The following is a 27,289-nucleotide window of genomic DNA, read 5'->3' as shown; positions in this document are numbered from 1 at the left end:
GTTTAGATCTAGGTTGGACTATATGTCCTCCAGTTACCTTCTTTCTTTGACATTCTGTAATTCTCTAATATGATCTAGGAGTCTTCATCAAGAAATAAGGCCAGAAAACAAGTAACACAAGAGACTGAAAAATCATGCCACACTAAACAGTAACACCAACTCTACCTAATTTCAAATTAGAAGCAGTTAAGTGTTTGGATCCAGCATCTAATCCTGCCAGGTTCAGGTAAAAAGTAAAAAAAGGTAAGCATGAAAAGGTACTCAGTAAGCTATTCTAGTCAAGGCAGTCTGTGGCTTGACTTTACCTACCTTAGTATAAGAAATTCGTATTTACTAAAGATCTTTGTGTATTGATCCTTCCCTTTACCTTAAAAGTCCTCATTCCAGAGACAAAAAACCAGACATGGATCAGTGGAGGAAGACTGAGAACTAACAGGCCCAACCCCTTTTATAGTTTAATGAAGATCCATAGTTTCTTAAGAACTTTCAAATTTCCCCTTTAAAACAAAATTAAATTTCTGCATATTTCCCTAGGGTTGTTTGCATTTCTTAACTTAGAAAAAGTGCTGCTATGAAAGTTTGTCCCCAGGGAAGAGTTCAGGAAATGCATTGCCCTCCCCTATTTATATTAGAGGACTATGGAAATACCACATATTCTGTCATATGTAACACTATGCCTCAGCTACCTCCTCACTCTGCTCCTACAGGCCCCTTCTCCCAATGGTGAGTTCTACTAGGGGAAGGTCCTCATCCCTCATCCTCCAGACTTAGCCACCATGTTCTGACTCTTTGAAGGCAGTAACTGTCTTTTTTTTTTTTTGCTTGTATTTGCATCTCTATCATTTAGCATGCTGCTGACATATACTAATTGCTTAATAAATGTTTCTTGACTGCTGGCTGACTGAAGCTAATTGGTGTAGTGAAAAGGGGGGAGGCACTTGTTCTCATGAGTGCCATGATCACACAGGGACAGCTGTTATAAGAGGGGAAAAAAATGCCAACAGAGGATAGCATTAGATGAGTGACACAACTGTCCTTTCGATGCCACAAGCAGCTAGGTGGCCAAGACGGCTAGGACACGCAGTGATGTAAACACTCTGAAGTCATAGAAGCACTTAAGGCTCAAACATACATAGAATTTTTAGACAGATCAATAGAAAAAGGCCAATTAGATAAATGGAAATTGATATAATCTTAGACTTTTGAGAAGCTTTTGACAAGGGGCTAGAGTCCCAAAGGTCTTTCCTTGCTTGTCAGCACATCAATGCTGTACTGGCTATAAAGGAAGCTCCACTCTTTTCATACTTTTAGTAAGTCATACTCATCAATGTTTTGTTGTCTGAAAAGCTGAATTTTGGAATAACTGGATGCCTAGGAGTCCTCTGGACCTTTCCAACTTAAGGTAGTGGGCCCTATTCCTTTCATTGGTGTCCAAGCTCCTACAACAGTGCTGAAGCAAAAAGACCATAGCTGAAACTGACAGACCTCTTTGAATACTCCTGCACCCAAAGAACATACATTTTAACTTGTTATTAGCCAACCATAACCAGTTACAGGATGTCTGTGCATGCTCCAGAGTCTTCCTCTCCAAATCACTTTCCTTACATGCCATCACAATTCTCCAAGAAGAGCGCCCTAGTGTCTTTCATATAAAGACACCATCTTGGCAAATTGATGGGGTCTGCATATGTGGCAGACCCCCTTACGTGAATAGTTGCAATACTATTTGTTACGCCTATGTCAGAGGCTCTCATAGTGAAAGATCATAGAATCATAGATCTAGAACTGAAAAAGAGGCCAGCTAGCTGTCAGGTGTTTTTAAAACCAAGCCAAGTTCTGTCTGTTTTCTCCATCTGTATCTCTTCTTTCCCTTCTCTATTTCTTCTCAATCCTCATCATTTCTCTTTTTCTACTTCTCATTTCAATTTTTTTCCCTTTCTTTCCCTTTTTCCTCTTGTTCATTCTTTTTTATTCCCTCTATCTTCATCTTAGTTAAATCTTTTGAAGGACTTGTCCCACCATATCCCCACAAAGCTCTAGATATGTTCTAGACCATAACTGATTTTCATGTTCCATTTTTAATAAGGAAGCAACTTTCATGGAACAAATTTATTAACAAAATACACCGAGGCCACGTCTAAATCAGAAGTGGAGATTATCCAGTCCAAAGGTTATATCAAGTCCTTAGCTTAATTTCATCTGGTCTTTTGAGTAATGTTGTAGTCATAACTGTGACTGTTGCTCAGAAAATCATTTCCTTTCTCATCTCTAGGTAGTTTTCTATATAGTTGAAATACAGCCTCTGAAAATTTAGGATAAAGAGTACTTGAAGTGCTGTGAACAGTGGTTAAATCATCTAATAAGCATTTAAAAAGGAAATTATGCAGGATAAAGAGGCTTTGAAGTGTGGAGAACAATGGTTACATCATCAAGCCTTTCAAAGGAAAATAATACAAGTAACGTCTATAGACCAAGTGAATAAGGTCTGACAAAAATAACTTCTCTGACCTAACGCTTCCTTCAGATTCTTAGCCTCTCCCTCTCTCATCCTCTTATGTGTGCATTTCCCCTTTTGTATATTTCTTCCTCTCTACTTCTCTACTATTTTGTGTCCATCTCTCTAATACACCAGTCGTCTATCTGGCTCTTACTTCCCAGAACTCTCTGCTTACTTGACTCTTTCTTTTCTCTCCCTTTACACTTCACACTTTTTTTTTTGCCCCTTCTTCCTTTTTCTTTCCCTCCTCCTCAATGCCTTTATTACAAATATAGACATTAATTTTGTTTTTAAAATATTTATCGATCTTATTCCTCTCCACATACTCTTCAAACCATAACATCTCTCAGCTCCAAGCATTTTCACTGGTTGCCCCCCCCTTTCCTGGGATTCTTACTCTCATCTCTGCCTCCTGGCTTCCTAGAGCTTAAATCACATCCTACCAGGCCTTTCTAATGCTAGTATCTTCCCTTCCTTGGTTATCTCCAATTTATCCCATATGTATCTTATTTGTACAAAGTTGTTGGCATATTGTCCTCCCAATTTGACTGTGAGTTCCTTGGTGATACTGTTTACTGACTTTCTTAGTGTCCCCAGAGCTTAGCACAGTGTCTGGAACATAATAGGTGTTTAATAAATGTTTGTTGATTCGACCTCATTGAACTTAAATTGTATACTTTCCATCCATAATGTTAAAATCAAGTGAGTTAATTTTTTTTTTAAATTTCTCTCTCAAAAAGTCTCAAAACCCAACCATAATCTAATTCAGTTGAGTTGTTTTTACTTATTTATGACCTTCAACTATTTCCCACCCCCTTTTTTTCACCACTAGATCAGTGGGTCTTAAGAATTTTTTAAAAATAGTTAATTTTTAAAGTAAGTTTTATTGATATCTTCCTTTTTTACATCATTATTATTTCTCCATATATTTCTTCTTCTTCTTCCTCCCTGAAAGATATTCTACATAAAACAAAGAATTTTTTAAAAAGAAAAACAGGCAGAGAAAAAAATCACTAAAACCAATCAATACATCAAAAAAATCTGACCATATATACAATGTTCCATATATGTGGACCCTCCCCAACATCTGCAAAACATTCTTCATAATTTTGTAAGCTTCATTTTTTATTGTTTTGTGACTGTTCCTTCTCTTTACGTTATTGTAGTCATTGTGTACATTGTTTTCTTGGTTAATTTTGTACTCATATACATTCATATACATCTTTTCATGATTCTCCCTAGTCATCATATTCATAGATTTTAAAGCACAGTAATATTCTATTACATTCATGTACCTCAATTGGTTCAGCTATCCCCCAATGAATGAGCATCTTCTTTATTTCTACAATTCTACAATTCTTTGATACCATAAAAAGTGTTACTATAAATATTTCAGTGTATATGTTTAAAAAAATTAATTGATAAGGGGAAAAGTTTCCCACTTCAATTCTAACTGATCAACAACAATAAAGATTTCCAAATAACTTTTAATTTCTTTTAATTTTTAATAATTACACTTTATCATTGTTTAAGCATTCATTCTTTTGGGGGCTTTTTGGGGGGGGCTAGGTGATGGGGTTAAGTGACTTGCCCAGGGTCACACAACTAGTCAGTGCTACATTTCTGAGGCCACATTTGAACTCAGGTCCTCCTGACTCCAGAGCCAGCGCTCTATCCACTGCACCACCTAGCTGCCCCAACTTTCTTCTTTTTTTTTTCTTTTTGAAAGGCAATTGGGGTTAAGTGACTTACCCAGGATCACACAGCTAGTAAGTGTCAAGTATCTGGTCTGAGACTGGATTTGAACTCAGGTCCTCCTGACTCCAGGACCAGTGCTCTATCTACTCTGCCACCTAGTTGCCCCTTTAACATTCATTTTTAAAAATTTTGAGCTCGCAATTGTCTCCCTCCCTACAGCCCCTCCCTACTTATTGAGAAGGCAAGCAATATTATATCAATTATACATGTGAAATCATGTAACACATTTCCATATTAGCCATGTTGTGGAAAAAAAAAGTATTCTGCAGTCTGCACTCAGATGTCACCAGTTCTCTCTCTCTCTCTCTCTCTCTCTCTCTCTCTCTCTCTCTCTCTCTCTCTCTCTCTCTCTCTCCCCCCACCTCTGGATGTGGACAGCATTTTTCTTCATGGGTTCTTTGGAATTTTCTTGGATCACTATATTGATTAAAGTAGCTAAATCTTTCACAACTGATCATAATAACAATATTGTTGTTACAGTGTGCAATGTTCTTCTGGTTCAGCTCACTTCACTTTGCATCAGTTCATATAAATCTTCCCAGGCTTTTCTGAACCCATCTCCCTGATCATTTCTTACAGTTCAATAAGCATTACATCACAATCATATGCCACAACTTGTTCAGCCATTCCCCAATTTATGGGGAACTCCTCAATTTCCAATTCTTTGCCACTACAGAAAGAACTGCTATAAATATTTTTGTAAATATAAGTCCTTCTCCTTTTTCTTTGACCTTCTTGGGATATAAACCTAGTAATGGTATTGCTAGGTCGAAGGGTATGCACAGTTTCATATCCCTTTGGGAATAGAATAACTTTTAATTTCAAATATTTTTGCTTGTTTTCCTGAGGACTGGATTTAGAATTCTAATCCTAATACTAGAAATATGACCTTAGGAAAATTACTCCATATTTCAGGACTTCAGTTTCTTCATCTGTAAGAAGAAAGGATTGAACTAGATTATGAACTAGAACCTTCCTCTTCTGAAATTCTGATTTCAGTCATAATACTGTGCCAATGGAGATCAATAGCAAATAGTAACTGATGCTTACAGTTGCAGTTGAATCAGTTTTTTAAGTACATTTTTAAATTCTGATATTATATCACAGTCATTTCTGGGGCAGGGGGGAAAGAAACCACCTTCCTTTCTTCATGAAATTCTCTCTTAAAACCAAGAAAAACAATTGAGTCAAAAATTCTGGATACAATAACTCTATCTGACAACATATATAACATCCTGACCTTATCTGCAAGGCATGAGAAATGAAGCATGCTTCATTATCTGTTCTCCAGAACCGGAACCAGTTTTTTGGTTACTCCATACTTGGCTTTCTTTTCAGTGATTTTTTTTTTCCATTTCACTGGGGAAGTCATTATATATAATGTTCTTTAGATACTGCTCATTTCACTCTGAATCAGTTCATCCAAGTCTTCTCATGTTTCTGAATCCCTCATATTCATTTCTTTCTGCAAAATAATATTCCATATATTCATATGCTACAGTGTTCTTAACAATTCCCCAGCTCTGGTTCTAATTCTTTGCTACAACAAAGCATAATGCATGATTTGGCATGTATTAGATCATTGCTTCTGTCTTTCAGTTTTTATTCCAGGCCAGTAGACACAGACGAAGGGCATAAGTGTAAAAATAAATGAATAATCAAGAGTAACTTATGTTTTCAGTATTTAAAATTGTTCTTTAAAAAATACCAAACTAGGGGCAGCTAGGTGGCGCAGCGAATAGAGCACCGGCCCTAGAGTCAGCAGGACCTGAGTTCAAATCTGGCCTCAGACACATCATATTCTCTAGCTGTGTAACCCTGGCAAGTGACTTAACCCTGATTGCCTCACCAAGAAAAAAAAAAAAGCCAAACTACATTCTATTTTGAATCAGGGACATATATTTATGGAATTTTAACACTGCCAAAGGCTAAGCCTAAGACAAAACTATGAAGAAGGCAAAGTTGTTCTTCAGAACTCCACTCCTAGCCTCTCCCCTTTTTCCATCTTCCCTCAGGCAAAACCTGTTCTCAAGAAAGAATATGAAACTCATTCATACTAAGATATATGAGTCTGATGAGAGTTTAAATTATGACCCTCCCCAGTGGTAAGTACATTGTTAACAGAGATCAAAACTGTAAGCTAAAAAAAAAAAAATACAGCTCTAACGACGGAATTCTAGGCATTAGCCAACAGATAGATCAGTTTGGTGTTTGGGTCACTAGGCCTGTTCTGTGCCTCCAAAGTCACATTACTGAGGCTATCGCCTACTCCCCAGGTAGTCATCTAGACCGAATAAATAGCTGGCTCCAGCTATGCCTGTCTATGCATGGCTGACCTGGAATGGAAGCACTGAAAAATTCAGTCTGTATAATTTCCAACATTGAGCGGCACTGGTCTTTCTGGGTCCTCACTTTTGTGTGGCCAAACAGACAGGTTGCAGCAGATTGGACAAACCGTATTTTTCAGCCACGGGCAAAATACTCTCAGTTCAAATATTTCTTTAATTTTGTACATGGTGGTTTTTGTAACGTGTGTTAGTTTTTAAAAGGATAGGAAACAGTTATGAAAACTCACATCCCTGAACAGGAGGTACATTTAAAATACGATGGGGAGAAAAAGTATCTGTTTGTGCAGTAGCATTTGCCACAGGAAGAAATGGATGCTCTCTTGTCTGAACTTAGAGGGTTGGGTTTGTTTTTTTTTTAAAGCAAGTTCAATATATTGAGAGGAACTCAACTGACAGCTTTGAAACACAAAGTCCTCTGTTTATCCATAAAGACGCATATATGGCATGGCCACTAACAATTCCAAGCTTTCTTGATGAGTGTACATATCTCTGTTTGCCCCTCCAGAGAGTGAGAAAAGGGTTCACATTCTGGGCCCATTCAATTCTTGGCTGCTTTGCTAAGACTGCCAATTAGAGTATTTTGTGATATGGACATCTGTCCACTGGACTGAAACCAGCTCATTTCACAAGACAGTTGTCAGATGGTAACAACTTTTTGTGACAACCTGTGTTGGATCCAAACCCATGCCCTAAAAGGTTATGTGGCTTCTTCATCCACTCTCAATTCCAACATCCCAACACTGAGGTAAACAAAACTGATTTTTTCAAAGCTGACTAGAGAGGTGCTCTATAGATTTTAAAATCCTAAAATCAAACTGCATTTCTCTTCATTCTAAAGACAGTTAGTGATGCTTGATTTTATTTCTAGAAGATAGGCCTGCCCCTGCACTCCCCAGCAAAGTTTTATTTCTGGGAAAATGGGGTTTTTCACATCTTTTAAAAAGAAATTAATTCATCCAACATTGATTTGGTAGTCATTTTCTGAGCTTCTATTATCTGCAAGATACCATGCTAAGGATGATGAAATCCTTGGCATTTTCCATGGTCTTATCCTTTCCATACTCCTCCATTTAGCTGAAAATGTCTGCTGAATACTCCAGAAATTCATATCTCTGCACCATGACTTTTTTCAGTTTCAGTATTGGGGGCTGGGAGGAGATGAGGAGGACTGACAAAAAAGTTTCACTAGTAGAAAGGTAATGCTTGAAGGTACTTTAGTTTCTCAACTATATGTAATTACTTCAAAGGCAAAAAAAAAAAATCATAAGAATAGCTTTATTGTCATATTTTTACCAGTGGGTGTATGGAGTGATTTAACTTACAGGTAATGATTATGTGATTGTATTGATACAGGGCACGCAGCCTGCCAGGCTTAGTGAATCATCTTGACTGACAAGAGGAGGTGTAAAAAATCTGCCTGTTTCTATTCTCTCCCAACCTCCTGGTTTTACAAAGGAGAGAGCTGTTTCTCACAAGTGGGGGGTTAGGGAGGCATCAAAGCTACAGATCACAGATATAAATGCATAAAGAGAATGTGTCAATTCCTTGTGGTATAATTTAAAAATTAATTGGGTGGTGGTGGTAAAAATCACCCAGCCCAAATGATGACTGTTCCATCAGGGATACAATGCAGCTGACTATCAGAACCGACCTCCGGTTCAGGGGGAGAAAAAACAACAACTGTAAACTTTCCAATGCTAAACTAAAATGCAAGTTAATCTCTCTGAAATGTTCCAAGTTGTTTGTTCATGTTTTACCTCCACAGGACAGAACTGTTGCACAAACCCATCCATTTATTTAGACTGCAAAGCAACAACACACAGAATAAAGGTCCTAGCTGTAGCCCTGTATCCTGAGGTAATTAAAGTGGGTATTTTCCAGCCAATGGCCCCTGCAGCCATAGCTGATTAAGAGTACAAAAATTTTTAAGACTGACAAATAACTGTGCCAAGGACAATGCTTGACCAAATGTGATTAGCTGAATTTAGATAAATTCTCAGTCTCGCTTTCTTTAACATGAATAGGAAAATCACACACTTCATTGGATAAGAATAGATTTGAAAATGAACATTTGGATTCTGTGAAGATGTTTTGCTGGAATAATAGGCCCAAGATTTCATATGAACTGAGTATAGGCTCTTTTTGACCCAAAGAATATCAGCCTTCTGTTTTTCTTTTCTGTTCCTATTTGCTGATTTTTGTTAATATTTATAATAACAGAAATAATAGGCAAGGGAAAGCAATAGAATAACAGATCCATTTAAATCTTTACTCTTTGTTTTTTTTTTTTCAGGGTTTCTGGTTCTTTTTCTTGGGGATAATTAGAGATAAATGGTATGGTATTATATTTGCTCAGATAGCAATGCAAAAATGCCTATTTCCATCATTTTCAGTAATAGACTTTCAAGCTATATTTTCCTCAAACTTGATCCTCATTATTCCAGTAATATTTAAGCTATTAATTTCTCTAGAGAGTGCTTTTTGAAAATGGTAAATTATAAGACAAATCTCCAAATTACATTTTCTTTAATTTACAGTATTGTTCAAGTTCCTCTGTTAGCATAAATGAATAGTCTGAGCTGCAGTCTCAAAGAAAGACTTAAGCATTAAACTGTTGGCTTGGAAACAGAAACATTAAGAATATGATTGAAATTTTTTACAGAAGATGAAATAACAGCATGCTCCAGAGCTGATTTATAATAATTCTAACATTTCTGCCGGAGCTATGGAAAAGTGACAACGTTTGCCAAAAACAAGGTGAAGGGTTTCACTTTCTGACTGGTGCAATGATGCCAATTTTGCCCTAAGTAAAAAGTGATTTTCTCAGTTAAATTATTTTAAATTCTTTTCACTCTAAACCAAACTGCCAGTTTACACACTGGAAGTAAAATATAGGGCCTTTCAAAACAAAACTGAGTTAAAGAAAAAGTTGTCATGTTTGATCTTTAAACTGCCAGTGAAATTTAAGGATTTAAACAACGGTAGTAAAAACAGTCAAACTAAATGCTACTGCTGTCCACATGTGCCCCAGAAAGAATGACCTTTGGGTGCCTCACCATCAAAAAAACTACAAAGGTTAACCATGTTCTTATTAAAAGTGGATGTTTGTTATGCTAATTTATAATTGAATATGTATGAAATTTCACCCCTTATCCACAAGACTGTTTTTAATCACTTGCAATTTATTTCATTCTGTATAAATCTTACTTCTTTCCTTTACTTCTGTTTTTAATCTGTTGGGTGACAGAGTGGACAGAAGGTATTCTTTGCAAAATTATGAACAAGCCCTCAATAAATCCTCAAAGATATCAGTAACCTGACACCTAACCATCTGAGGCCTACGCAATGGTCATAATCATTTATGATTCTGTAAATAAAAAGGCCTTGAAGTGACTTAGAAAATCACTTACTCCATCTAGTGGTAACTGGCTATACTTATTCCTGCATTTTACAATATATTTCATAGGATTATAAATTTGCTAGAAGGGGCCTTAGATATTATCTAATCTAACCTTTACATTTAATTAATAAGGACACTGATGCACAGGGAGGTTTAGTGTCTTTCCCAAGGTCTCTCAGGTATGAAATGCAAGAACCAATATTTGGCTCACTCAAAATCCAGTGCAATTTTCCTTACACTAGACTTGGATATAGAGGCCCATCAAGGCCGAGTACTTGCCCAAGGCAGTAAGTAGCTGACCTAGGATCTGAACCAATCTTCTTTTTTTTTTTTAAATTAGGCAATTGGGGTTAAGTGACTTGCCCAGGGTCACACAAGCTAGTAAGTGCCAAGTGTTTGGTCTGAGGCCAGATTTGAACTCAGTCCTCCCGACTTCAGGGCCAGTGTTCTATCCACTGTGCTGCTAGCTGCCCCTGAACCAATCTTCTGATTCTACATATAGTTTCCTTTCTGCTATACTACAAGACCCTCATTTCAATCAAAAGATTATTAAAATGCCCAGAAGTATAACAAATAATCACCTGGGAAATGAGTTGCATTCTGTTAGTGTTATATAATATTCTACTGTTGCCTAAAGCAAGTATACAGCGCATCATTAATAAATATTAACTGAGTGCCAATCAGACACAGTTCTTGTGCTTTCGTTGCTAAGTCTTACAGCTTCTGCCTCCACAACATCCCTTGCGTCAGTCTCCAGCTCTTCACTCATATGGCCATCATTCTAGCTCAGGCCCTAAATTCTCCCCCAGACTATTGTGTCCTAAGCTAGGGTGAGGGTCATATGAGTGAAGAGAAGGGGACTGACACAAGGGATGCTGTGGAGGCAGAAGCTGTTCATTGTAGAACTGGTATCTGGTGGGAAGTAGATATATAGCTTGGGAAAGCCATTTAAATCTCTCAGTCTTACTTTTCACATCTGTAAAATGGAGAATAACACCTACTTCCAAGGGTTATTGTGAGGATCAAATAAGGTAAACCTTAAAGTGCTATGTAAATGCTAGCCATCATCATCATCATCATCATTATTCCTGGAAGGAGGAAACCATTAAAAGTCTTTTTAGCAGATGACTGAAGTGATCAAAGCTGTGCTTTAGCAAAATCAATCTGGTATTATTTTGATTGGAGAAGGCAAAAGTTTCAAGGCAGGGAGACCAATTAAGAGACTATTACAATAGTTTAGAAGTGAGGCGAAAAGGACATGGATTAGGGAAGTGGTCATGGAAATGGAAAAGGGGAGATGAATATGAGAAAAATGAAAGAAAAATCCATTAAATTTAGTGACTGACTAGAGGTAAAGGGAGAGAGGGAAAAGTTAAGGTTGACTCTAATGTTTTTGTAAACATTAGATATAAATAAGTTCAGGGGAGGATTTGTTGAGATGAGAGAGAGGAGGAGGGAAGAGAAGAAGAAGGATAAGTTTGGTTTGATACGTTAAATTTGAGATGAAAGCAGGTGGAGCAGACCAACAGGCACCTAAACATCTAGGATGACCCCTACGTGATCTCATAATTCAACCTGAATTTAGTCTCCTTCTAGTTGCTCTCCTGACATAGCATACTTTGCCATTATATCCCTATGCAGGTTCTCCTCCCCCACTCCCACCCATTTTTCAGCTCCCTTTTATGTGTTGTCTTCCCTATTAGAACATAAGCTTCTTGAGGGCAGGAGCCATCTTTCTTTTGCTTGTATTTGCATTCCAAGCACTTAGTACCTGACATATAAGCACTTAATAAACACTTGTTACCAGCTGGTTAGCCTCACATAGTTGAAAATCTGCCAATGGGTATTGACTAACTTATTCTGACACCAGTGAGTATTAACTTGTAGGATGTCTATCTGGCTGCCATTACCATATTTAAACATGCTATCCCTTTACATATATAAACTCTCATGAATCATGAAAGTTACTTCCTTTAGAGATTAAAAGTATTTCAGAGTTGGAAGGACCCTTGGTGGCCACATAGTCCAAACTATATCCGAAAAAGAATCCCCTCTACAACATATTCATAAAATGGTCATCCTCTCTTTGCTTGAAGATTTCCAGTAAAAGGGAATCCATACCTCCCAAGACAAAGCATTCCATTTTTTGAGAGCTCAAATTGTCAGGAAGTTTTTCCTCACATCAAGATTAAATTTATGTTTGAAATTTCTACTTATTGCTCCCTCTAGAGGCAAATAGAAGTCTTCTTCCATATGAAAACCCTTGAAATATTTGAAAATAGTTATCATGTCTCTATGAGTCTTATCTTCTCCAAATTAAACATTCCCAATTTTTCAACCAATCCTCATACAAAAAGAACTTAAGGCCCTTCATTATCCCAATTGCCCTTTTCTAGATGCTCTCTGGCTTATCAATGCCCTTTCAAAACTTTGGTTACTAGAACACAATACAATATTTCAGACGTAATCTGACCAAGGCAAAGTGGAGCTGAAGTATCATTGCCATACTACTAGAAGCTATTTATTCTCATGTAGGCCAAGACTTTATTTACTTTTTTGCCATATTACACTGTTGATGTGAATAGAGCTTGTAGTCCACTAAAATTCCCAGAACTTTTTCAGACAGACTAATTCTGTTTCTCCTATCTTGATTGAATTTTGAACCTAGGTAAAAGACTTTATACTCCTCTCTATTACATTTAACCTTATCGTTCTCACATTTTGACAGATTAGAATATCTGTCACAATTTTTAAAAATATCTTCAACATATAATCCACTGTGTTAGCTATCTACCCCACCTTTAATCAACCGCAAATTTAATAAGCTTACCTTTATCCATTTATCTATTTATGCCTTTATCTAAGTCATTGATGCAAATATCAAACAGTATAGGACTAAACCCTAATCACTGGGCCATCCCATTTGAGACTTACTTTCAACTGAAATCAAAACATTAATGACTACTAATTCAAAAGTTAAACTCTTTATTACCAATATTTGGGATCATGAGCACAAATGGTGGTATTAGTTGATTTTTAAAATGTTGGTTATTTTTGCTAATGGTTCAACTTGGTTAATATTTTAGACATGGTCCCTTTTACTTTGTTAGCTTTCAGGAAACAGGGTGGAACAAATATTTCATAGCTGAATTGTCAGGTTTAGACCTCAACTTTTGAAAAACCAAAATTCAGAAACTATACTACTGATACTACCAGTCTCTCATAAAAATAACAAAAAACCCCAAACCACAACATTTTTATGCTAATGGTGATATTTCCTGACTCTCTTATGATGATGGAGGAATTAGATCAGTTGGGTCATCATGATGTATCTGCCAGCAGTGTTTCTTCATCACTGTCAATGGCCAACAGCCTTATCTAATTTGAAAATCTGCTGTGTTCATTGGTATCCTTTTCCTTATGCTCTCCTCTTTATAATTATGACTGATTTGTGCATATAACGAAACATCAGAGATGGTATGAGCACAGTGGGGACAGGGAGTGGAGAGGAAGTGGAAGATGCATAGAATAGCCTAAACAGAAGGTGGAAAAGATAGAGAAAAGACTTGTTTTTTTCATTCCCACAAACTTCATATCTACCCACCCACAAGCTGCATTTTGCCCTGTGAGATACATAGCACCTACAGAAGGCTGCTGTACAGTGTAGAACTAGCGTGTGGAACTTAAAGGAGAAGGCTAAAAACATAGAATTGGGGAGGGAGCAGAGCAATGCCTCATAACCCCACCAACCCCTCTGCTGCTGGGCTCCAGGCAGTGTTGTCTAAAGGAGTCTTTAAACAGCAACCCCTTACAATAAAAATTCTTCAAATACAGTATGTGAGTGTAAGTAAGGCGGATTTTGTTATTCATTTTTGGATAATAGTTCCCAGGATCCATGGCCATAACAATCTGCGAGTTTCCAGGATTTCACATTCTAAACAATTTCTATTGCGACTGTGCAATGAGATACAAGGATGAGATAACGTAAACATTTGTGCTCAAGTTGTAAATATCTACTGCGCTTGTGCAGCTAAGTCAGCATGATATTGCTAGAGTTAATATAAACTTGTGAGGCTATTGCCGGCAAATTGCCTTCTTTGTGTGCTCCCCTATAAATCAGGCGAGCACTGGTCAATGAGGGGGGATTTGGGGAATGTGCCAGCTGAATTCTGTGTGTGCCTTGACCTGCCCCCGTCAAGGCTTTGGGGGAATGTGACAGTGTAATGCTGTGCTGCCTCGACTGGCCCCCCATCAAAGTTTAGGGGAATGAGATAGGAGTTGTGCTCCTACTCTTATTCTTTTTTTTTTTTACACATAATTGACTTTAGACTTTTGTATTTACTTATTTATTTTGGTAAGGCAATTGGGGTTAAGTGACTTGCCTAGGGTCACACAGCTAGCACGTGTCATGTGTCTGAGGCCAGATTTGAACTCAGGTCCTCCTGACTCCAGGGCCAGTCCTCTATCCACTGTGCTACCTAGCTGCCCCTATTCTTATTCTTGCCGACCCCTGTGAGAAGAGTAATTAAGGGGTACTGTAGGAGTTGGGGCTCCCATTATCAGCAACCCCCTTGAGAAAATTATTTAACTCCTCTTTATGTCTCCATTCCTGTCCTTCTGGCTGTCCAGATCAAAAGTGAACCTAATAGAGGCTGGAGCCCAAAAGCTCCAGGGGTGCCCCCCACCTTATAATTAGCACAGTTGGTAGCTCCTGCCTTACAATGAGCCAGACCATGGAAGGGTGTATCTAAAGGCTCTGGAATGGTATTCCTGTACTTTTATTGACTTAAGCTGCTGCAACCATGAGAATCATCAGCTATTTCTTTATACATCACAGTGCATCACTTTTACCGTCTAGGGCATCACCATCCATCCTCCCAGTCACCTAGGTTTGCGACTTCAGGGTCATCTTCAAATCCTCACCCTATCTCACCCGCCCCATTTCTATCCCCACACTGTCTCTTCACCATACCTCCTTGCCACTCACACAACCACCAGCCTGGTTCAGGCCCTCATCACATTTCACCTGGATCACTTTAGTATCCTCCCACCTGCTCTCCTTGACTCAAGTCTCTCCTTACTCCAAACCACCTTCCACATACTGCAAAACTGATGTTACTAAAGTGTGGGTCTAATCATGTCACACATACCCCAACTTGATAAACTTCAGTGATTCCTTACTACTCTAAGACCAAACACAAACCTCTTGGTTTTGCATTTAAAGCTCTTCACAACCTAGCCCCTTCCTTTAAAAGTCTTTTTATTCATTATTTGCTCAGCATTTTAGCAATGCTGGTCTAGTTTCTGTCCCTTCCTCGAGACTATCAATCTCCTGTCTCAGGGCCTTTCCACTGGCTGAAATCCCTGGCTTCTTTCAAGACCTTATGCAGGAGGCCTTTCCAAGTCCTCCAGCTACTAATGCCTTCTTTTTTAAAGTTACCTTCATCTACTCTATATATACCTTATGTGTATCTAATTATATTGTGTCTCCTACATTAGAATGAATGATCCTTGAGGTCAGGGTCTGTTTTTCTTTTTTCTTTATATCTCCAGCATTTAGCATGGTACCTAGCACATGGTAAACACTTAATAAATGTGTATTGATTGATCATAAGTTTAAAGCCTATTGGCTGTTCCCAACTTTACTGGGAGATGAGGTATAACAGCATACACTGAAGTCCAGGTTGCTTCTCTTCTCTTCCCCAGGCTGAGGTAGAGACTGAAGAGGGAAAAGCCAGACTCCAAATTGAGAGGGATGTTGGGACTAGGAAGGAGTAGAATATGGCACTTTGGGAAACATATATCTACTGGCTTTAATTTTACTGTGCTTTTTTTTCCTTAATTGAATTAAACCATTTGTTCAACCACATCCTTAAGAGGGGATGAGTAATTAAAATAACCCGCTAAGTCTTGAAGGAAGTATGGCCAACAAGAGCAGAACCACATGAATTGACACACCAAGAGCAACTAATATTCTTTTATAAAGAGTGTTGTAAATCCTCCAGGAGAAATAATATAGTTATCCCTTCTACATCACAACTTTCCCCATCGTGGATTTGATGTATCTCGGGTCAGCCTAAGAAATTAAATATGAATTTTTGAGGAGTTTTGTGGAAGTCACAGACAACACATAAAGGCCAGCAGATGATACAAAAAAAGCTTAGAAACTCAGAAATGCATAAAATACATGTATAGTAGTATATGATATCAACCAAAATTTTATAATAAGGTACAGTAAATACCCCATAAAAGAAAAAGAAAAAAATTCAGACTTCTCTGGTATGAAAGGAAGGCAAAAAATTTTACGTGGATTTTCCAGATCAGAGGGACACCATGCCCGTAACCCCTATGATGTGGAAGGATAACTGTGCTGTGGCTTCTATTATCCTTCCTGGAAATGTCCTTATCTCTACAAATAGGGAAACTGGGCTTTGTTGAAAGAGCATGTCAAACAGGTAAGCATAAATCCCTTTGTTCTCAAAGTCTTAGGTTTTGCTATAGAAAAGGTACACTGTCTGTTCTACAGAAAACAGGCACACATTGTTTAATCAAGTCAACCAGCATTTATTATACACCTACTCTGTTTCAGGCACTGTGCCAAGCACTGCTTCCTGTGCTTCTGATACCTCACTTTCTATAAATATTCTCAAGCATGACCTACAATTTTATGGTAATATTTCTTCCTCATACTAATAATGTTGCAACCTGGGTCAGTCCTCACCCTTCTCATCCCTCTCGCCAAATCTCCTGCTTCCAAAAAATGTACCTTTTGCCAACACTAAGGCTAGACTATGCCTAGGGAGCTATTTAAGAATAACAAAATCATGGCATCACAGAATGTTTTTTCTGTAAGGAATTTTAGCAATCATGTAGTCTAGCCCCATTTTTTTAAGGATGAGGAAACTGATGCACAGAGAAGTTGTACCAATAATGGCCCAAGTCTCCTGAATTATGGCCACAGAGAGAACAGCACTTGAGGAGCTATGGAGGGATAGACAAATTCAGATCAGCAAGACAAAAGAAAAATGTCTTTCAGCTTAGTTCATAATTTTTTGCCACTATTGATGGAGCAATAGTTTTGTTGTTTTGCTTTGTTTTTCTTATCCCACTGCAATCTACAGACCATTCTGTGACCATTATTTCAAGAATGCCTTACTACACACACACACACACACACACACACACACACACACACACACATTCCCACATGGACTTTGCAAATCTTAAAGTGCCATATAAATTCAAATTATTATTATTATTTTAACATATAGTCATCAGGCCTCCTATCTAGTCTTCTGAGTCTTCTACTATAGTCCTACTGAGCTCTAGAAATGTTTATAGAGCTGTATAGGGGTGTGCTGGTAAACATTTAACAATCTAGCCAGAGAAAAATAACATCTGCATACACTTTTAAGATGCATTATTAACACTTTATTAAGTCTAGAGACTAAACAAACTCTAGGCATTCAACAAAACAAAAAATCCAGCCCTGATTTATAGTTATTACTTATTTCTGAGGTGTAAATGCTCACACTGAAAATTTAACAATGGACTCCTTGGCTAGAGCTGGCTCCAATATACCCCTGCTTTTGACCCAGTGATACCACTATTAGGCTTAGATCAAGGAGGTCAGAGATAGACGAAAAGTTCATATACATATATATTTATGTATATATGTATGTATGTATATCAGCACTTTTTGCATCCAAAGAGAACTAGAAGCAAAGTAGATATTTAATGATTGGAACATGGCTGAATAAATTGTTGCAAATGAATATAATAGAATAGTATTCCACTCTAAGAAATGATGAATATGAAGAATTCAGAGAAATATACAAAGACTTGTATGAACTGATGGAAAAGTAAGCAAAAATGAGCAAAGTAAGCAGAACCAGTAGAACAATTATGTAAAGGAAAGAACAATAAAGAGTTCAGAACTCTTTACTTCATTACTTCAGAAGGATGGTGATGTTTGCTTTCTACATCTAGGCAGAGGAGTCAATATTTGTTTTCTTGACTATACTGTTACAAGCAGCTGGCATTCTATGGGATCAGCAGAGAGGAAGATCAAGCAGTTAGTGGAAAGTTACAGTATTATTTAAAAGAAAAACAGAAAGCATCAATAAAATATATTTTTTAAAAAGTTAACTCTCTATAGTTGCATCTTTTACAAGGTTATGAGTTCAACTCTTTTGATTCAATTTATTTCCCCCTCCCCCCAATACATACTTTTCCATCCACTGGATGTAGATTAAACTAATTAAATCAGCAAGTTTGGGCAGCCTTGTAAATACCGTTTTTTTCTCACTTAATACACAATACAACTATAAAAAAAGAGAGAGAGAGAGAGCTCTGTTGCATGGATCATTTGGAAATGACTAACTTCCTATGTGACTCAGTTCTTAGAGTCACTTTTTTTCCATTAGGGAAAATCTGGAAAAGTGGCCACAGAACTCCTGTTGATTCCTGACTTTGCAATTCACTATTAAGGGTCTGAACATTCCTTTGACTATCCCTTGGCCTCAGAACCTGCCAACAGTTTGCCAGCATTTTGTGTATAATTTTATACAAGTGAGATGCATGGTTAATAGGATAAAGAATTATTTTAGGTAGCACATAATAAGGGCCTAAAACGGCAGTAAACCTCAAGAAATTAGCAGCTGTGCGTTCATGTGCTGGTTGTTCTCTGTTGGGCCTGACTCAGGCCAATTCCTTTGTAATTTAGATTCAATATTGAAACAAAATGAGATATTCCTAGGTCTTTCAACAATTAACAAGAAGAAATTTACTTAGCCATAGCAGGAGAAGGATATTCAATAAGGATAGGCATTGAGGATACCTCAACTTGATTTAGCTGAGCAAAATTCTACTATCAGTGTTACTCATTGTGATTCACCACACAACCTCAGAATGCCCCGGAGCTATTTGTGGCCACTTTCCACTCAGACAGTGAGTAAATGTCATCAACAATTCTAAGACTTTAGTACCCAGAGCCAACCAAGTGTTCAGGACAGACTAGCCCAACATGCATGGGAAGGAAGAGGTAGGAGGATATTGGTCCTACCACAACAGTCAGTTCTAAATATACAGATAACATGCTAAGTAAAGTCCAAGTTTTTCCTTTGAGCTTCTAACCTCAGACAGCATTTCAGGAGTCCAGTTTTCAATCTAGACAAATGGACTGAAAAAAAAGAATTCTCATTGGCATTAGAACAGTTCTATAGGTCATGTTTTCTCCAGGTGAAGTTATATTTATCAGTCTCTGGTAGATTTCTCCTGGAGCTTCTTTTAACCAGTTTCTCCATCCATTCTCCAAATTAAAGAGTCATGTTACATTCTATCAGTCATGCCCTGCTCAATACTGGTGCTCTTTATCTGTCTAGCTAGCTTCTTCCTGAGACCTAGGCCTAGTGAGAGCAAATTTGATAATGCACTATCTTTTTTTAAATATATTTTATTTCATCATATAATTTCCAATTACATTTTTAAAAAATTTTAAATTTTTCAAAATTCAAATCCAAATTCTTTCCCTCCCACTCCTCTCCCCAACTTGAAAAGGTAAACAATATGATATCAATTATACATGTTAAGTCATTCAGAACATATTTCCATTTTGGTCATGTTGCAAAAGAAAACACACACACACACAAAGAAAAATAAAAAGAGTGAAAAAAGTATGTTTCAGACTGCACTCAGATCAGTTCTCTTGCTGGAGATAGATAGCATTTTTCATCATGGGTATTTTGGAATTGTCTTGGATCACCATCTTGATCAGAGTAGCTGAGTCTTTCACAGCCGATTGTCATTACAATATTGCTGTTAGTGTGTACGATGTTCTCCTGGTTCTGCTTACTTCACTTTGCTTCAGTACACATAAGATTTCCCAGATTTTTTTGAAACCATCCCATTTATCATGTCTTAGCATAATAGCATTCTGTCACAATCATATACCACAACTTGTTCAGCCATTCCCGATTGATGGGCATCCTCTCACTTTCCAATTCTTTGCCAGCTAATGCACTATCTTTAAGGTCTTCAATCGTCCACTGAAACTTAAGTAGTTTCCTTTCTAAAGCTATTGTGTGTTCCACAATAAGTATTCTCTACTAATATGTAAACTAAGTGGCAAGCTTAAAGTTGCAATAAATTATGCATAAGTAATTTAGTCTCTTGGGAAGTGTATAAACATAGCATGAAATGTTCTGTTTGTTATTTGATACAAAATCAGATTACTGTAATGAAAATATTTATCTAAATGGGTTGTTTTGGCATGGAGTTTTCTGTCTTATTGTCTGAAAAGTGCTTTATAATAATAATTTGTAATAAATCTCTAGTGTATTAGAATTTTCAGAGCCATCATAGTGTCTCCACATTACTACCAAATATTCTCTGCCCCCACCCACCCATTCATAACAACCCTATTCTTTTTTTTTTAATATGACAAGTAATTTTTTGCATTGTGCTTTCTATTTTTGTATCATAGTCATTTCCACATAGACCTTTCTCCAACACTGAGCTCTCCCTTGTAACAAAGAGAAACAGTTGAACAAACCTAACCCATTGGACATTTCTGATACTTTATGTGACATTCTTTCACTCATAATCTCCTATCTCTCTACTAAAAAGAAAGATGTGTATTTGATAAAACTCTTATCCAGGATTAAGCGTGATCATTTCAATTACTCTGAGTTCGGTTTCATTTTAGTGATGTATTCTTTTACATTATTTCAGTGGAAAAGTGGGGGTCACCTGGGTCAATCCATCAAACCACCTTATCCCATTTAAATCAACTAAGGAGATAACAGCCCCAGTTACCTTAAACATATGGGAAAATCTCTATTGAATCAATGAATCAGAGGTGTGAAGAAGGCCTAGATTCTTCCACTGCATCAAGGCATTCAAAGGAAGTCTGTTGGGATTAGGTAAGAGACCTGGTTAGGTCTATGAGACTCTTGTAAAACTCACAAGTTAGTTTGGAATTGGGCATACGAACATCTGTCAACTTACTGGTGGAAGCTTGCAAAACCCCTAAGAAGAAATTAATTGGAGGAGGGGCAGAAAGGAAAGTGTCAGCTTCTTCCCCTCCCACCTTTAGCAGAGAGAGATTTAGTGAATTTTGTACTAAATTCGGACTTTTTCACTAGCATCGTAACAGTGTCTCTGAATGTTTTATGCCAATTCTCCTTACTAGATCACTTTTCTCTTTTTCTTCCTTCCTTTCTTCCTTCCTTTCTTCTTCCTTTCTTTCTTCCTTTCTTTCTTTCTTTCTTTCTTTCTTTCTTTCTTTCTTTCTTTCTTTCTTTCTTTCTTTCTTTCTTTCTTTCTTTCTTTCTTTCTTTCTTTCTTTCTTTCTTTCTTTCTTCAATTAGCGTTAAGTGACTTGCCCATGATCACTTAGCTAGTAAGTGTGTGAGGCCTCATTTGAACTCAGGTCCTCCTGACTCCAGGGGTCAATGCTCTATAGACTACTTTTCTAAAAGCTAATTAAGTGTGACTGACTAACTGATAACTAAATGGCAGAAAGCACACTGTGGTAGGGGCTCATGAACTATAGTAATAGAAAAATACTCTCAACATCTCAGGTCTATGTGTAGAGCCATCACCAGAGAAATGTAATCTTTACAAGTAGACTTTAGGAGAGTAACCCCAGAGCACACACTATAATAGTCATTGTGTATTTTGTTCTCCTGGTTTGGTTTACTTAATTCTACATTAGATTTATCATGTTTCCTTGAACCCTCATACTCATTATTTCTCACAGTACAATAATATACCAGTATATCTCAATAATGATATTAATAATAATAATGACCCTCTCTGGTTTGGGTTGTTTCCAAATCCTATACCTACTGGTAGCCCAACACGTGTGAAGGAGAAGAATGTGTGGCCCCAATTTCTTGGATGACAGCAATGAAATAGTTTCCTAATTTCCTTGTTATATACTGAAAAATTCCCGACTCTGATATAAGTTGCTGTATCTTAGCAGTCTGCTTCCAAAATCTGTACTTTATGCAACTCAGTGATTAGAGCCAAAATTTGACTTTAGGAATCTGAAGGCAGAGGGAAGAGAGACTTTTGAAGCATTCAAGAGAATTGAGGTATTTAATCATCAGATAGAAGCATTTTCTAATTCCATTTAACATTATTTCACATAAAAGAAACACAGAAGTTTACTTGTGCAAGATCTTTGCAGAATTGTGCTATCTACTTCAGTAATTCTATATTAAACGGGTTTTGGTCAGGCTCTTTCCCTGCTCCCCAAATCTAAAAGATATTATTTCAGCATGAGAGACAACAGTGAAAGAGGGGGAAACGCCTCTTGAGCAAGTCATTGACTATTTCATCAGGAATGAAAGAAAGTACCATTAACTTTCACTGAAAGTTTTTTTTTAACTATAAAATACATATATATGGATCCATATTATAAAGAGGCAGCAGGAAGTAGTGGAACAAGAGCTGGCCTTGGAGTCAAGAAGACCTGGGTTCAAGTTCTACCTCTGTTAAATACTAGTTATGTGACCCTGGACAAGATCCTTAACCTATCAGTGGCCCCAGGCAAGTGTCTAAGATTCCAAGTTGCATTAAAAAGTAGCAACGATAGAGTGAGTTTCCTCAATGATAGTTCCCTGTATCAATGAAATTATAGACCAGGTTTTTAAAAGTACACTTGTACACGTGCATACGTGCACATATATATGTATTTGTACATTTATATGTATGTATGTGTGTATATGCATGTTTATACCTATATACATGTATATATGTCACATATTTTTGTTGTTCAGTCGTTTTTCAGTCTTGTCTAACTCTTTGTGACCCCCCTTGTGGTTTTCTTGGCAAAGATACTGAGGTGTCTTGCCATTTTCTTCTTCATCTCATTTTACAGATGAGAAAACTGAGGCAAATAGGGTTAAGTGACTTGCAGGGTCATGCAGCTGGTAAGTGTCTGAGGTCAGATTTGAATTCAGGAAGAGGAGTCTTCCTGACTCCAGGTGGGGTACTCATCCCACTGTACCACCTAGCTGCCAACAACAATAACAAAATGTATGCATATACCTATATACATTCATATGTGTCTGTACACATACAATTTCTTCCTGTGAAAAACAAGTAAGGGAAAGTCTTGTAAAAAGTCTGCTCCTCTTTGTTTGCAGATAAGGCCTTTTTTTTCCCCTTTGCTAAGCAGGTGCTTTCAAGTGAAGTGGTTTGTAAGATAGCAGAGATCCTTGAGAGACAGGGACCTTAATAACCAAAGGAGGTTTTGAAATGCTTGCTCCCTTTCTAATGAGTTTATGCTTCTATTAAGGGAGGTTTACTTGGGAAAGAAGGCTAGGTAGATACACAATATATTGACTAACAGTTAATGTTAATTAACTGACTGACAGTGATGCCTCACATCTCTATTTTGAATAGAAACTCAATGATGCTGAGGGAACTTTTTTCTTCTCTCTTATCAATGCAAGGTTACAGATACAGAAACAAAGACTTCTTCAAAGCAGAACAGGGCCAAGCAATTTATTGAGCAAAAGGTTTTTGAACCAGATAGAGCCAGCTCTGCTAGGGCAGATGCTAAACTTTCAGTGCAAGCATTTACACCTCAGAATTGACACCCACTACAAATCAGAGCTTGGCTCATTGTTATATTGATTGTCTACACATAAGAGAGCTGAGAAAATGTTAATCATACAGATTAAACCTAAAATGTGTCTGTATCATTTTTTTCCTCTTGAAACTAGTTAATCAATATTTATTAGCACACCTCTGGATAGGATTTTTCTCAGGGACATTCCCAATGATCCAGGAAAGCAACTGGGAGGAGGTGTAGGAGGTATCTCCAGACGAGATCACTTAATCTAGTTTCTTGGCACTTTCTTCAATGTGCAATGAATGATGTGATCACCACATGGTGAGTCTCTGAATTTGTGAATAAACTGGAAATGAACTGAAAGAGGGGAGCCCAGCTAGAGTAGAAGTTCCTGAATATGGAGCAGATAGTTGATTTTACTTTTTAATATTTTGAGCAATTGATTTTCTCTCCTAAGTTAATTTTGGACTGGACCAGCAACGGTCAATTCAAAATGTTTAAGACCACTGCATTGGCTTTAAGGGGGAGGAGGAGAGGAACAGCCTAGATATTTGCTAAGTAAGGCCAGTCAGGATACCAGATTTTCTTAGAAAGGTTATCCATAGCACAGTGCCAAAGAGAAACGGACATGGAAGATGGACTGATGACTAGAGTGCCATCTAGTGTTCAATTCAGATATTGTGGTCCATTCCTATATCAAAGTTATTTTTTGATGCTTTAAGCAGCACTGGAGACACATAACGCAGGCCCCATATTGGTTGAGAGAGGCACTGTCACAAGTCTTACAATAATATAGTTGCACCTTCTTTAGTCTTGGGATGGTAAGTAAAAATATTCCTTGCTCCCCAGTGCTACTTCCAGACTCTCCCTCTACTTCCTTGACTCAACAACCTCTCCTGCTCTGAGGTTTACTCTATCCAAATTTATCAGCCAATTTAGAACCTGACAGCCATAATTTACTGATCCCCAGGATCACCTTACCTATGCTCTGGGAAAGACATACAAAAAAATAGAAACTGACAAAGCCAGAGATTCCAGAGACTCAGGCCTGAATGTATCCCTGTTGAATGCTACCCGCTGCCTCTGAGACCTTTGTCTCTGCCTATTGTTCACTCTGTAGAGTCAACTGCTAACCTTGTGCCAGGATGGGACAGCTGCTGCTACTAGAACTGGAGATCTTCTAGCCAGTACTAGGACAGAGTATTCCTGTAGGCTTGAGCACTATTCCTCTGATACTGTGGGAACCTGACTCCTCCCTGCTACGGCAGACTGACTCTATCACCTTGTGCAGAATTTGATGGGAGGCCTGCATTGCCACTGGCCTCCTATGCCCATCAGGAATGCTGAGGGTGCTGCTGCTGGGACTTGACTCTACCTTCTTGTGCTGAAGAAAAGACATAGAGCAACACACCAAAAAAAGCCAGAGAATCCTCTTGGCTAGTACAAGTGCTCTATTTCCCCTACACAAATGTCTGCTAAAGGTTAGGGAAATGTTCCTGGTGACTGATTTCTGTGCTCTTCAAAGGACTTTCACTGGAAGCTCTAGAGAAATTCTATAGTTCTACAGTTCACAGCTCACAGTTCATAATTTGGGGGTGAGGGTGAAAATTTTTTAAGTGATACAGCATCCCTGCGTGTCCTCAGTTAATTAAATGAGGATAATTGGAATATTTGTCTATGTCCCAAATTCCAAAAAATGTGTCTAAGTTCCTGTGGAGAATTTAGTATTGTCTTTTCAAGTGTCTCTCCAAATGACTTGCACCAAAGAATCACAACAGAATCCATGTGGCAAAATCTTGACTGGTTTGTCAAATTCTGAACTTTAAAAAAATAGCAAAAAATAATACTCAAACACTTTCTTCAGGACAACTGTTAGACAATCTTAAAATTAAAGGAATCTGCCTTGGTTTATATTCTCTCAATGTCTGTGTACCTCATGCCACACCTCAATGGCTGGCATAATCCATATATAATATAATAATATGAGACTGAATACTGGTGGTTCATAGTATTGTAATTTCCAAAAAGTCATTCAAAACCAAACAGTTTACACAAATATGACTCCCTTAAACCTGGGAAAGGCTTTTTTTTCCCAGTAGGCCTCTCCTTGTGGAATTGAGTGATGATGACCATTAGCATTATAAAGGTATGGCTTAAACACAATTAGTTCTCTCAATTAGACCTTTTCTAATGAGGGGAAATTTTCATCTCCCAAAATTCAGTCTCTCCAAGGCTGTTTTGAAGGAGAACCAAGTTCTCCCTTAGCAGAACTTGAAGGCAGCTTAAATTACCAGGCTTAAGGTTCAAGAAAGCTAGGGGGTCTAAAATACCATTTAGTACAATTATCTTCTATGTACAATTCTTAAGGGCATAGTCTGTTTTCACATTGCTCTCTTATTGCTGAATGGCTTCAAGCAGTTTATTCCCTAAACTACTGTTTGGCTTTGTACTCTAAGTGGGCCTGAAAAGCTATATTAATCAAATTTCAGCCCTAGGAGAGGGTTACCCACTTGTAATGATTCACATGGATAGAAATGACACTACCAGTCCCACATGCACCTTAGATTTTGCCACGCACCCTAGATTTTTGGGAAAACAAATTTTAGTGAGTTTGGTAGGCAAGATTTAGGAGTAGATAAGTAGGATTTCTTGGACTAAAATGCTTTGAGGGAAATCACCCCAGGGAGGATGCGAGACTCTCAAGAAACAGAAAAAAAAAATTCTGATGTGGAAGAATGTGGACGCACTGTGAACTCACCAACCAACCTAGATTTTTTAAAAAGAGATGTACAGAATATGGAAGCAAGACTAAGTAAGGAAGCAAGAATAAAAGAGTGGGATACAATCCCCTAAAAAAAAACTATTCAAAATGTTAAAGCTCAGGATGAGCTGAGGCTGATAAGGGAAGCTAAGGACAATGAAAGCAGTTTTCAAAGTTTCAGAGAAAGAAAAGAAGATCAAAGCAAGGACTTTTCCTTCGGGTGTATGGGACAGTGATAACTGACAACAGAGAGAAGCTCTTGTTATTTTTTCTGTTTTCTCTGAAAAGCAGAACGACCTTTACACTGGAAATTACAGAACAAAAATAATGAAAAGGGAGTTGATATCCCCAGGATAATTAAGGAGATTGTAAGAGAGCACTTGGGGCAGCTAGGAAGTACAGTGGATAGAGTGCGAGGCTCTTACTGAGTTCTAATCTGGCCTCAGACACTTACTAGCTGTGGAACCCTGGGCAAGTCACTTAACCCTGTTTGCCTCAGTTTCCTCATCTGTAAAAATGAGCTGGAGAAGGAAATGGTAAACCACTCTGGTAACTTTGACAAAAAACCTCCAAATAGGGTCATGAACAGTTGGACGGTACTGAACAATAACAGCAACAACAAAAAAGAGCACTTACCTGTTCTTGATGAATTTAAGTCACCTGGTCCAAATGACCTACATCCTTAAATCCTGAAAGAATTGCTAAGCCACTGTTGGTGATATTTGAAAGATTATGGAAAATGGGAGAGGTCTTTCAAGATTAGCAAAGAACAAACATTGTTCTAATTCTTAAAAAAATAATAAGAAAACAGAGTCCTCTAACTATAGGCCAGTGAGCTTGACTTCAATTCCTGGGAAAATTCTAGAAAGGTTCATTAAAGGTTCATTATAGCTGACAAATATCTAGAGACAGAAATAGGAATTACAAAAAGCCAGCATAT

This window comes from Phascolarctos cinereus, unplaced genomic scaffold (genome assembly GCF_003287225.1).
Source record: "Phascolarctos cinereus isolate Bilbo 61053 unplaced genomic scaffold, phaCin_HiC Scaffold_3;HRSCAF=262, whole genome shotgun sequence".
Taxonomy (NCBI): domain Eukaryota; kingdom Metazoa; phylum Chordata; class Mammalia; order Diprotodontia; family Phascolarctidae; genus Phascolarctos; species Phascolarctos cinereus.
Note: the sequence above shows the minus strand (reverse complement) of the source record.